Source organism: Molossus molossus, unplaced genomic scaffold, assembly GCF_014108415.1.
Source record: "Molossus molossus isolate mMolMol1 unplaced genomic scaffold, mMolMol1.p scaffold_m16_p_21, whole genome shotgun sequence".
Taxonomy (NCBI): domain Eukaryota; kingdom Metazoa; phylum Chordata; class Mammalia; order Chiroptera; family Molossidae; genus Molossus; species Molossus molossus.
Window position 1 is genome coordinate 49,422,139 of NW_023425357.1, and position 8,649 is coordinate 49,430,787.

The window sequence follows — 8,649 nt, forward strand, 5'->3', positions numbered from 1 at the left end:
TCCGTTCCCTTGCTCCCCAGCCCTGTCCTGGGCGCTGCGTGCCCAGCTGTGGTGGCGGCGCTGGCAGAAGACTCCGTGAAGCGGGGAGGAGGCAAACAGGTGAGTGAGTTCTTCGTCGACCAGTGGCCACCGGCCAGCCCTCTGCCGACCACCGGAGCCAGCGACCCGCCCTGGGAGCTGGGCAGACGGAGAATAAAGATGAGCTCTTGGCCCGAGGGAGATATGGGAAGCTTTTTAGAGATTAAATTTACCCTGTGCCTTTCTGTCTCCTAACTAGGTTCTTCCCACTCGCTTGGTATCTGAGTACCATGGTAGCATGCAGAGCAAATAGACCCTTTTGTCATTGCGCAGAGAGTGTGGGAAGGGGTGAGTGACCTGGACCGGCTGCCGCACCCGCTGCTGCCCCGCGCAGGCCCCCACCTCAGCACCTGCTGCCCACCGGGAGCACCGGTCACTGTGCCCGCACCCCACTCCACAACCCTCATCAAAACCTGTCTCCCTTCCTCTCTCTCCCTCCCACTCTATAAAAAAAAACAAAAAACAAACAAACAAAAAAAACCCCAAAACTCTGTTCTTCAACGTCACCACCTCCGTGAAGCCTGCCCTGCCTTACCTTCCATTTGGAAGAGATTATTTGTTGCCGGATTCTCGCAGGCTGTCTGTTCACTTGCTGTTTGTTGGGGAGGGGAGGCGGCTCCCAGACTCGCATACGTCCATGCTGTGCGAATTTGGAGGCGGCCTCTGGGAAGACCCACCAGCGGCCTCCGCGGCTCCTCTGGGGACAGTAGAGACGGGCTCCGGAGGAAAGCTGTGTTCTTCACCGTGTACCCTGATACCGCCTCGCTGAGCTGCCGAGTGAAAAACAAACCTACTTAAACAAGTAAAAGAAACATAAGAAGTACTTTTGTCTTGGTAAAACACCAACACATGTTTTTGGAGTAATAAGATACAGATAAACAAAAGAAAAGAAAAAAACTGGTTAAAGGTCATCCTTATGTACCCTTTTAGGAACTGTTCACCCTCCCCAGACCGATTTCTCTGCGTATTTTAAGGAAACTTAATTATGTTGGTAATAACATACTTAAGTCATAGCTTTATTCAGAGGATCAGATGAGCCCTGGCCAGGCTGCCTCAGCGGGTAGAGCACTGGCCCGCGGACCAGAGAGTCCCGGGTTCGGTTCCTGCTGAGGGCACGCACCTCGGTTGCAGTTCATCCCCAGTCCCGGTTGGGGTCGTGTGAGTGGCAACTAGTTGATGTGTCTCTTTCACATCGATGTTTCTCTCTCTCTTCCTCCCTCCCTCCGGCTCTATCTAAAGATAAATGCAAAAATGTCCTTGGGTGAGGATGAAAAAAGAAAAAAAAAAGAGTCAACTGAGTGAATAAACATCTGAACATTGTGACCTGCTCCCCTCCCCCTCCAACGACAGTGGCCCACAGTCCTTTACTTTGCCTTTTCATGTCATTGTACGTCTTGGAGTTCGTTCTGAATCCAGGCGTGGGAAGCAGCCTCCCACTTTATTTATTTATTTATTTATTTATTTATTTATTTATTTATTTATGTTTTATCAAAAGTGTGAGTTTATTAATTAATCTTTGTTTCTCCTTTTTCCCCACTGATTCCCTCTCCCCCTCACTCCCTGCCCTGTCCCCAGTCTGTGTCCATGTCCACTGTTCATGCACACATGCATATAAGTTCTGTGGTTTATCTCTCCCCCACCACCCCCTCTTCTGGGGATTGTCAGTCTGTACCCCACTTCCACGTCTCTGGGACTACCCCATTCCTCAGACTGTTATGTTCATTATATTCCACAAATAAGTGAGATCATGTGATATTTGTCTTTCTCTGTTTGGCTTGTTTCACTTAGGATAATACTTTCCAGGTCCCTCCATGTAGTCTCAAAGGATAAGAGATCTTTCTTTCTTACAGCTGCGTAGTACTCCATTGTGTATATGTACCACTGCTTTTTTATCCATTTGTCTACTGATGGACATTTAGGCTGTTTCCAGATCTTAGCTATTGTAAATAGTGCTCCTACAAACATGGAGGTACATATAGTCTTTCTGATTGGTGTTTCAGGCTTCTTAGGATATATTCCTAGAAGTGGGATCACTGGGTCAAATGGAAGTTCAATTTTTAATTTTTTGAGGTAACACCACATTGTTTTCCACAGTGGCTGCACCAGTCTGCATTCCCACCAGCAGTGTACTAGAGTCCCCTTTTCTCCACACCCTCGCCAACACTTGTTGTTTGATGATTTGTTGATGGCGGCCATTCTGACAGGTGTGAGGTGATACCTCATTGTTGTTTTAATTTGCATCTCTCTGATGATTAGTGATAATGAGCATTTCTTCATATGTCTCTTAGCCATTTGTATGTCCTCTTTGGAGAGGTGTCTATTTAGTTCCTCTGCCTATTTTTTAATTGGGTGCTTTGTCTTTCTTTTGTGGAGTTGCATGAGCAGTCTATATATATTGGAAATTAACCCCTTATCTGATATGTCATTGGCAATTATGCTCTCCCATACAGTGGGTTGCCTTTCCGTTTTGATGATTGTATCTTTTGCTGTGCAGAAGCTTTTGAGTTTGATGTAGTCCCATGTGTTCATTTTCTCCTTTGTTTCTATTGCCTTAGGTGATGTATCAGTGAAAATTCTGCTGCGTATAATGTCTGAAATTTTGTTGCCTACAGTTTCTTCTAGGATTTTTATGGATTCATGAGTCACATTTAAGTCTTTTATCCATTTTGAGTTTATTCTTGTGTAGGGTGTAAGTTGATGGTCTAGTTTCATTTTTCTGCATGTAGCCGTCCAATTTTTCCAGCACCATTTATTAAAGAGGCTGTCCTTACTCCACTGTATGCTCTTGCCACCTTTGTCAAATATTAATTGAGCATACTGCCTTCGGTCCATTTCTGGGTTCTCTGTTCTGTTCCACTAGTCTATATGCCTGTTCTTGTGCCAGTACCAGGCTGTTTTGATTACGGTGGCTTTGTAGTATAACCTGAAATCTGGTAATGTGATTCCTCCAACTTTGTTCTTCTTTTTCAAGATTGCTGTGGCTATTCGAGGTCTTTTTTGGTTCCATATGAACTTTTGAAGTATTTGTTCTAGTTCTGTGAAGTATGCTGTTGGTATTTTGATGGGAATTGCATTGAATCTATATATTGCTTTGGGTAATATGGACATTTTAATGATGTTAATTTTCCCAATCCATGAACAGGGTATGTGCTTCCACTTTTTTATATCTTCCTCTATTTCTTTTTTCAATGACCTATAGTTTTCTGCGAATAAGTCCTTTATTTCTTTGGTTAAGTTTATTCCTAGGTATCTTAATTTTTTTGCTGCAATGGTAAATGGGATTGTTTTCTTAGTTTCTCTTTCTGTGAGTTCATCCTTGGTGTATAAGAACGCCATCAATTTCTTGACATTAATTTTGTATCTTGATACTTTGCCAAATTCATTTATTAAGTCTAGTAAATTTTTGATGGAGTCTTTGGGGTTTTCTATGTATAGTATCATGTCATCTGCAGATAATGACAGTTTCACTTCTTCCTTTCCAATTTGGATCCCTTTTATTTTTTCTTCCTGTCTGATTGCTGTGGCTAAGACTTCCAGTACTATGTTAAATAAGAGCGGCAAAAGTGGGCATCCTTGCCTTGTTCCTGTTCTTAAGGGAAATGCTTTTAGTTTTTGCCCATTGAGTATGATGTTGGCTGTAGGTCTTTCATATATGGCCTTTGTTATGTCTAGATATGATCCCTCTATTCCCACATTGCTGAGCATTTTTATCAGAAATGGATGCTGGAGTTTGTCGAAGGCTTTTTCGGCATCTATTGATATGATCATGTGGTTTTTATTCTTCATTTTATTTATGTGATGTATCACGTTTATTGATTTGTGAATATTGTACCAGCCTTGCATCCCTGGGATGAATCCCACTTGGTCATGGTGGATAACTTTTTTGGTGTATTGCTGGAGCCAATTTGCTAGTATTTTGTTCAGGATTTTGGCATCTATGTTCATCAGGATATTGGCCTGTAGTTTTCTTTCTTTGTAGTGTCTTTTTCTGGTTTTGGAATTAGAATTATGCTGGCTTCATAAAACAAGTTTGGAAGTTTTCCTTCTTCTTAAATTTTTTGAAATAGTTTGAGGAGAGTGGGTATTAGTTCTTTGAATGTTCGGTAAAACTCCCCCGTGAAGCCATCTGAGCCTGGGCTTTTGTTTGCTGGGAGAGTCTTGATTACATCTTCAATTTCTTCTGTTGATATTGGTCTGTTCAAGTTTTCTACCTCTTCCTGTTCCAGTTTTGGGAGACTATGTGTTTCTAGAAATTTGTCCATTTCGCTTAGATTGTCGAATTTGTTGCCATATCATTGTTCATAGTAGTTGTTAAGGATCTTTTGTATTTCTGTGGTGTCAGTTGTTACTTCTCCTCTTTCATTTCTGATTTTGTGTATTTGGGTTCTCTCTCTTTGTTTCTTGGTGAGTCTAGCTAAGGGTCCATCAATCTTGTTTATCTTTTTGAAAAACCAGCTCTTTGTTGCATTGATCCTTTGAATTGTTTGTTTGGTCTCTATGTCGTTTGTTTCTGCTCTGATCTATTTCCTTCCTTCTACTTGCTCTGGGGTTTTCTTTTTGTTTGCTCTCTAGTTCTTTAAGTTGTGAGGTTAGATAGTCTATTAGAGATTTGTCTTGTTTTTTGAGGTAGGTCTGTAGTGCTATGAACTTCCCTCTCAGAACTGCTTTCGCTGCATCCCATAGATTTTGTATTGTAGTGTCTTCATTTTCATTGGTTTCCATGAAGTTTTTGATTTCTTCCTTGATCTCCTTGGTGACCCATTCATTGTTTAATAACATGCTATTTAGCTTTCATGTGTTCAAATGTCTTGGTATGTTCTTCTTGCAATTGATTTCTAGTTTCATGCCATTGTGATCTGAGAAGATGCTTGATATGATTTCAGTCTTCTTGAACTTGTACAGACTTAGTTTGTGCCCTAACATGTGGTCTATCTTTGAGAATGTCCCATGTGCACTTGAGAAGAATGTGAATTCTGTAGTTTTGGGGTGTAATTCTCTGTAGATATCTTTTAAATCCATTTGGTCTAGTGCTTCATTTAGAGTCTCTGTTTCCTTGCAAATTTTTTGTCTAGAGGATCTATCCAGTGATGTCAGCAGAGTGTTGAAGTCCCCTGCTATGATTGTATTGCTATCGATTTCTCCTTTGAAGTCCTCCAGAAGATTTTTAATATATTTTGGTGCTCCTATATTGGGTGCATATATGTTTATCAAGGTTATATCTTCCTGTTGGATAGATCCTTTCAATATTATGTAGTGGCCTTCTTTGTCTCTAGTTATGGCCTTCATTTTGAAGTCTATTTTATCAGATATGAGTATTGCTACCCCAGCTTTTTTTCCTTTCCGTTTGCTTGGAATGTTTTTTCCATCCCTTCACTTTTAATCTATGTGACTCTTTTGTTGTGAGGTGGGTCTCTTGTAAACAACATATAGATGAGTCATGCTTTCTTATCCAACCAGCTACTCTGTGTCTTTTTAAGGGAGCATTCAATTTATTTACATTTAAGGTGATCATTGATATGTACTTATTTATTGCCATTTTTGTTTAGTGTGGTTCTATTTTTCTTCCCATTTCTCCTGCTAATTACAGCAGTCCTTTTAACATTTCTTGCAGTGCTGGTTTGGTGCTAATGTATTCCCTTAGCCTTTTTTTTGTTTGGGAAGCTCTTTATTTGACCTTCTATTTTGAATAATAGCCTTGCTGGGTAGAGTAGTCTTGGATTCAGATCCTTGTTTTTCATGACCTTGATTACTTCATGCCATTCCCTTCTGGCCTGTAGTGTTTCTGTTGAGAAGTCAGCTGAGAGACTTATAGGGTTTCCTTTGTAGGTAACCTGTTGGTTATCTCTTGCTGCTTTTAGGATTCTTTCTTTGTCTTTAATTTTTGGCAGTTTGATTACTATGTGTCTTGGTGTGGGCTAGTTGGGTTCTTACTTGGGGCTCTCTGTGCTTCTTGAACTTGAATTCCTTCTTCCCTCACCAAATTAGGAAAGTTTTCTGTCACTATTTCTTCAAATATATTCTGTAACCCTTGCTCATTTTATTCTTCTTCGGGGACTCCTATGATGTGAATATTATTACATTTCCAGTTGTCCCACAGTTCTCTTAAGCTGTCTTTCTGTTTTTTAATCGTTTTTTCCTTTTGGTTTTCTGATTGGTTGATTTTTTCTACCCTGTCTTCTAATTCACTGATCTGGTCTTCAGCTTCCTCTACTCTGCTTTTTAGACCTTCCAATGTGTTTTTCATTTCTGATATGTCGTTTTTAATTTCCAACTGGTTGATTTTCAACATTTCTGTGTCTTTACTCATGGTGCTCATGTCCTTACACATGCTGTTGAGCTTCCTCAAGATCATGGCTCTGAATTCCAGTTCTGTAAACTTGCTTAACTGCACCTCATTTATCTCATCTTCCGTAGAGGTCTCTCGTTCTTTCATTTGGCTTTTGTTTCTGTTTTTCACCATTTTGGCTATCACAGTGGGCTTTGGAGTCTGCCAAATTTTCCGTGTGGGTGTTGGTGTTTTGCTGTTTTTGGCTCTCTCTCCTGGGTTTGGATGAGGCAGGGAGGACCCACTTTAACCACCACTGTCAAGTCTTAACTTTCCTCTAGCTATTTTTTTGCCTGGAGGCTATTAGTAGCGGTCACCTGAAGACCCTTGGTTTCTGAGTTGCCTGAGAAACTCCCTCAGGTGCTCAGTGTAAGAGGATTTCCCGAGGGTGGGGCAGCTGCTGGTTGTTAATGGGCCTCAATTAGCATTTCAATGGCCGCCAGGTGGGGTTGAATCTCTGAGGGAGGGGCCGCCGCCTCTCCCCAGGGCCCTGGGAAGGAGTATGATGACCACAGTCCTGCGTGGCTGCACTCAGCGAAAGCTCTTAGCACCCTCCAAAACCCGAGTGTTCCCACACAGTTCCAGTCCAGTCTGCCTTCTCTCTGCCGGAGCACAAGGTGAGTGGCTGCTGCCAATTTAGCCTCTGTCTAGACTCTGCGTCGTGGAGCCGCCTGGGACTTTTAACCCGAGGGCGCTGCTCCCAGCCAAGGGCGGCCGAATCTGTGCGGCACCAGCCGAGGGCTTAGCAGGCAGCAGAGTTCGCAGGACTCAGGCGGGGTCGCAGCCAAGGCGGCAGCAGCTTCCGCCGAGCCCCCTGGTCCCCGCCCAGGCCGCTGCGGACCGTGGGCTCCCAGCCCCCTCTCGTGTCCTCGCAAGCCTACCAGGATTGAGCCGGTGTCCCTGGTCATGTGGTCCTCCAGGCTGCCTTTTGGTTGCCCCTTCCTGACGATTTGTCTTTATTTTCCTTGTGAATCCAGTTTGGTCCTGGGAGACGGTAGCTCCATTCGTTCCGCCGCCGTTTTTTCTCCCTCACATCTTTAAATCCAAGGTGATTCTGGACTGAACAGAAAAATAAGCAAGCATCGGTACTCTGCCATGCAGACTCCTAATTATTTTTTTGCTCAGAGAAGCTGGGTGTTGCAAAGATCAGGAAAACAAGGGTTCACTTTGCTCTTTTCTTACTGATAGTGCAGTAGGTTATGAGCCTCCCTCCCACTTTAAAAACATTTTTTTTTCATCCTTTATTGATTTTAGAGAGAGGAAGGGAGAGGGAGAGAGAGATAGAAACATCGATGAGAGAGAACATCGACTGGCTGCCTCTTGCATGCCCCCCACTGGGGTTCGGACCCACAACCTGGACATGTGCCCTGACTGGGAACCGAACTGGCAACCTCTTGGTTCAGGGTCGACGCTCACCCACTGAGCCACACGGGCCGGGCAAGCAAATATTATTTTAGTGAGACCCACCCTTCCCCTGCCTTCTCACTAATCAGTCTGGATCCGTGGGATGGGTTTGGGTCCTTGCAAGGAGCTGCCCTGTGTGACCGGAGAAAATGCCCAACCCACTGGGCCTGGAAGCTAGACCCCCAACGAGCATCAGCACAGCCAGGGCTTCGGCTTAGAAAAAGCGAGTCGATGAAGTCCGTTCTGCACAGAGGGGATTCTGAGAGCAGGTGAGGATCGAATGGTTTCTTACTTGCTGTTTCCAGAAAAACAAAGATGCCTCAGACTATTCTCCTCCTCTTCCTCCTCCTCCTCCTCCTCTTCCTCCTCCTCCTCCTCCTCCTCCAGACAGCTAACTTCATCTTGTGAGATGTGACTGAGACCCTCATAACTCCTTTAGACTCGACCTGGCACTCAGACATAGGATATTGTTTTCTTGGATGTGTGCTGGTTTGGCAGACTTTCCAGAGATGGCTCGGTGGTGCGTTTGGTAAGGGGGGGGGGGCTGCGGGAGGGGACGGGCCTGCCGTCCTCTTCGGGTGGGAGATGAAATGGGGGTCCTGCTCTGGGGAGGAATAGCAGAGAGGCTGCCAAGCTCCCCGTACCCCGTTTCTGCGGCTTGCGGTCCACAGCTGTGCCAGACCCCTCACGGCCATTCCTGGAGAGCACTGGGCGTGTGCCAAGGCACCCAGAGGTTCCCTGGGTGCAGAGTGATGGATTTGAATGGGTCCAGGTCCTACCCCCTGTGTGAACACCACATACCTGACACATGTTCTCTGCGCCCGGACTTGAGGGGTCTGAGG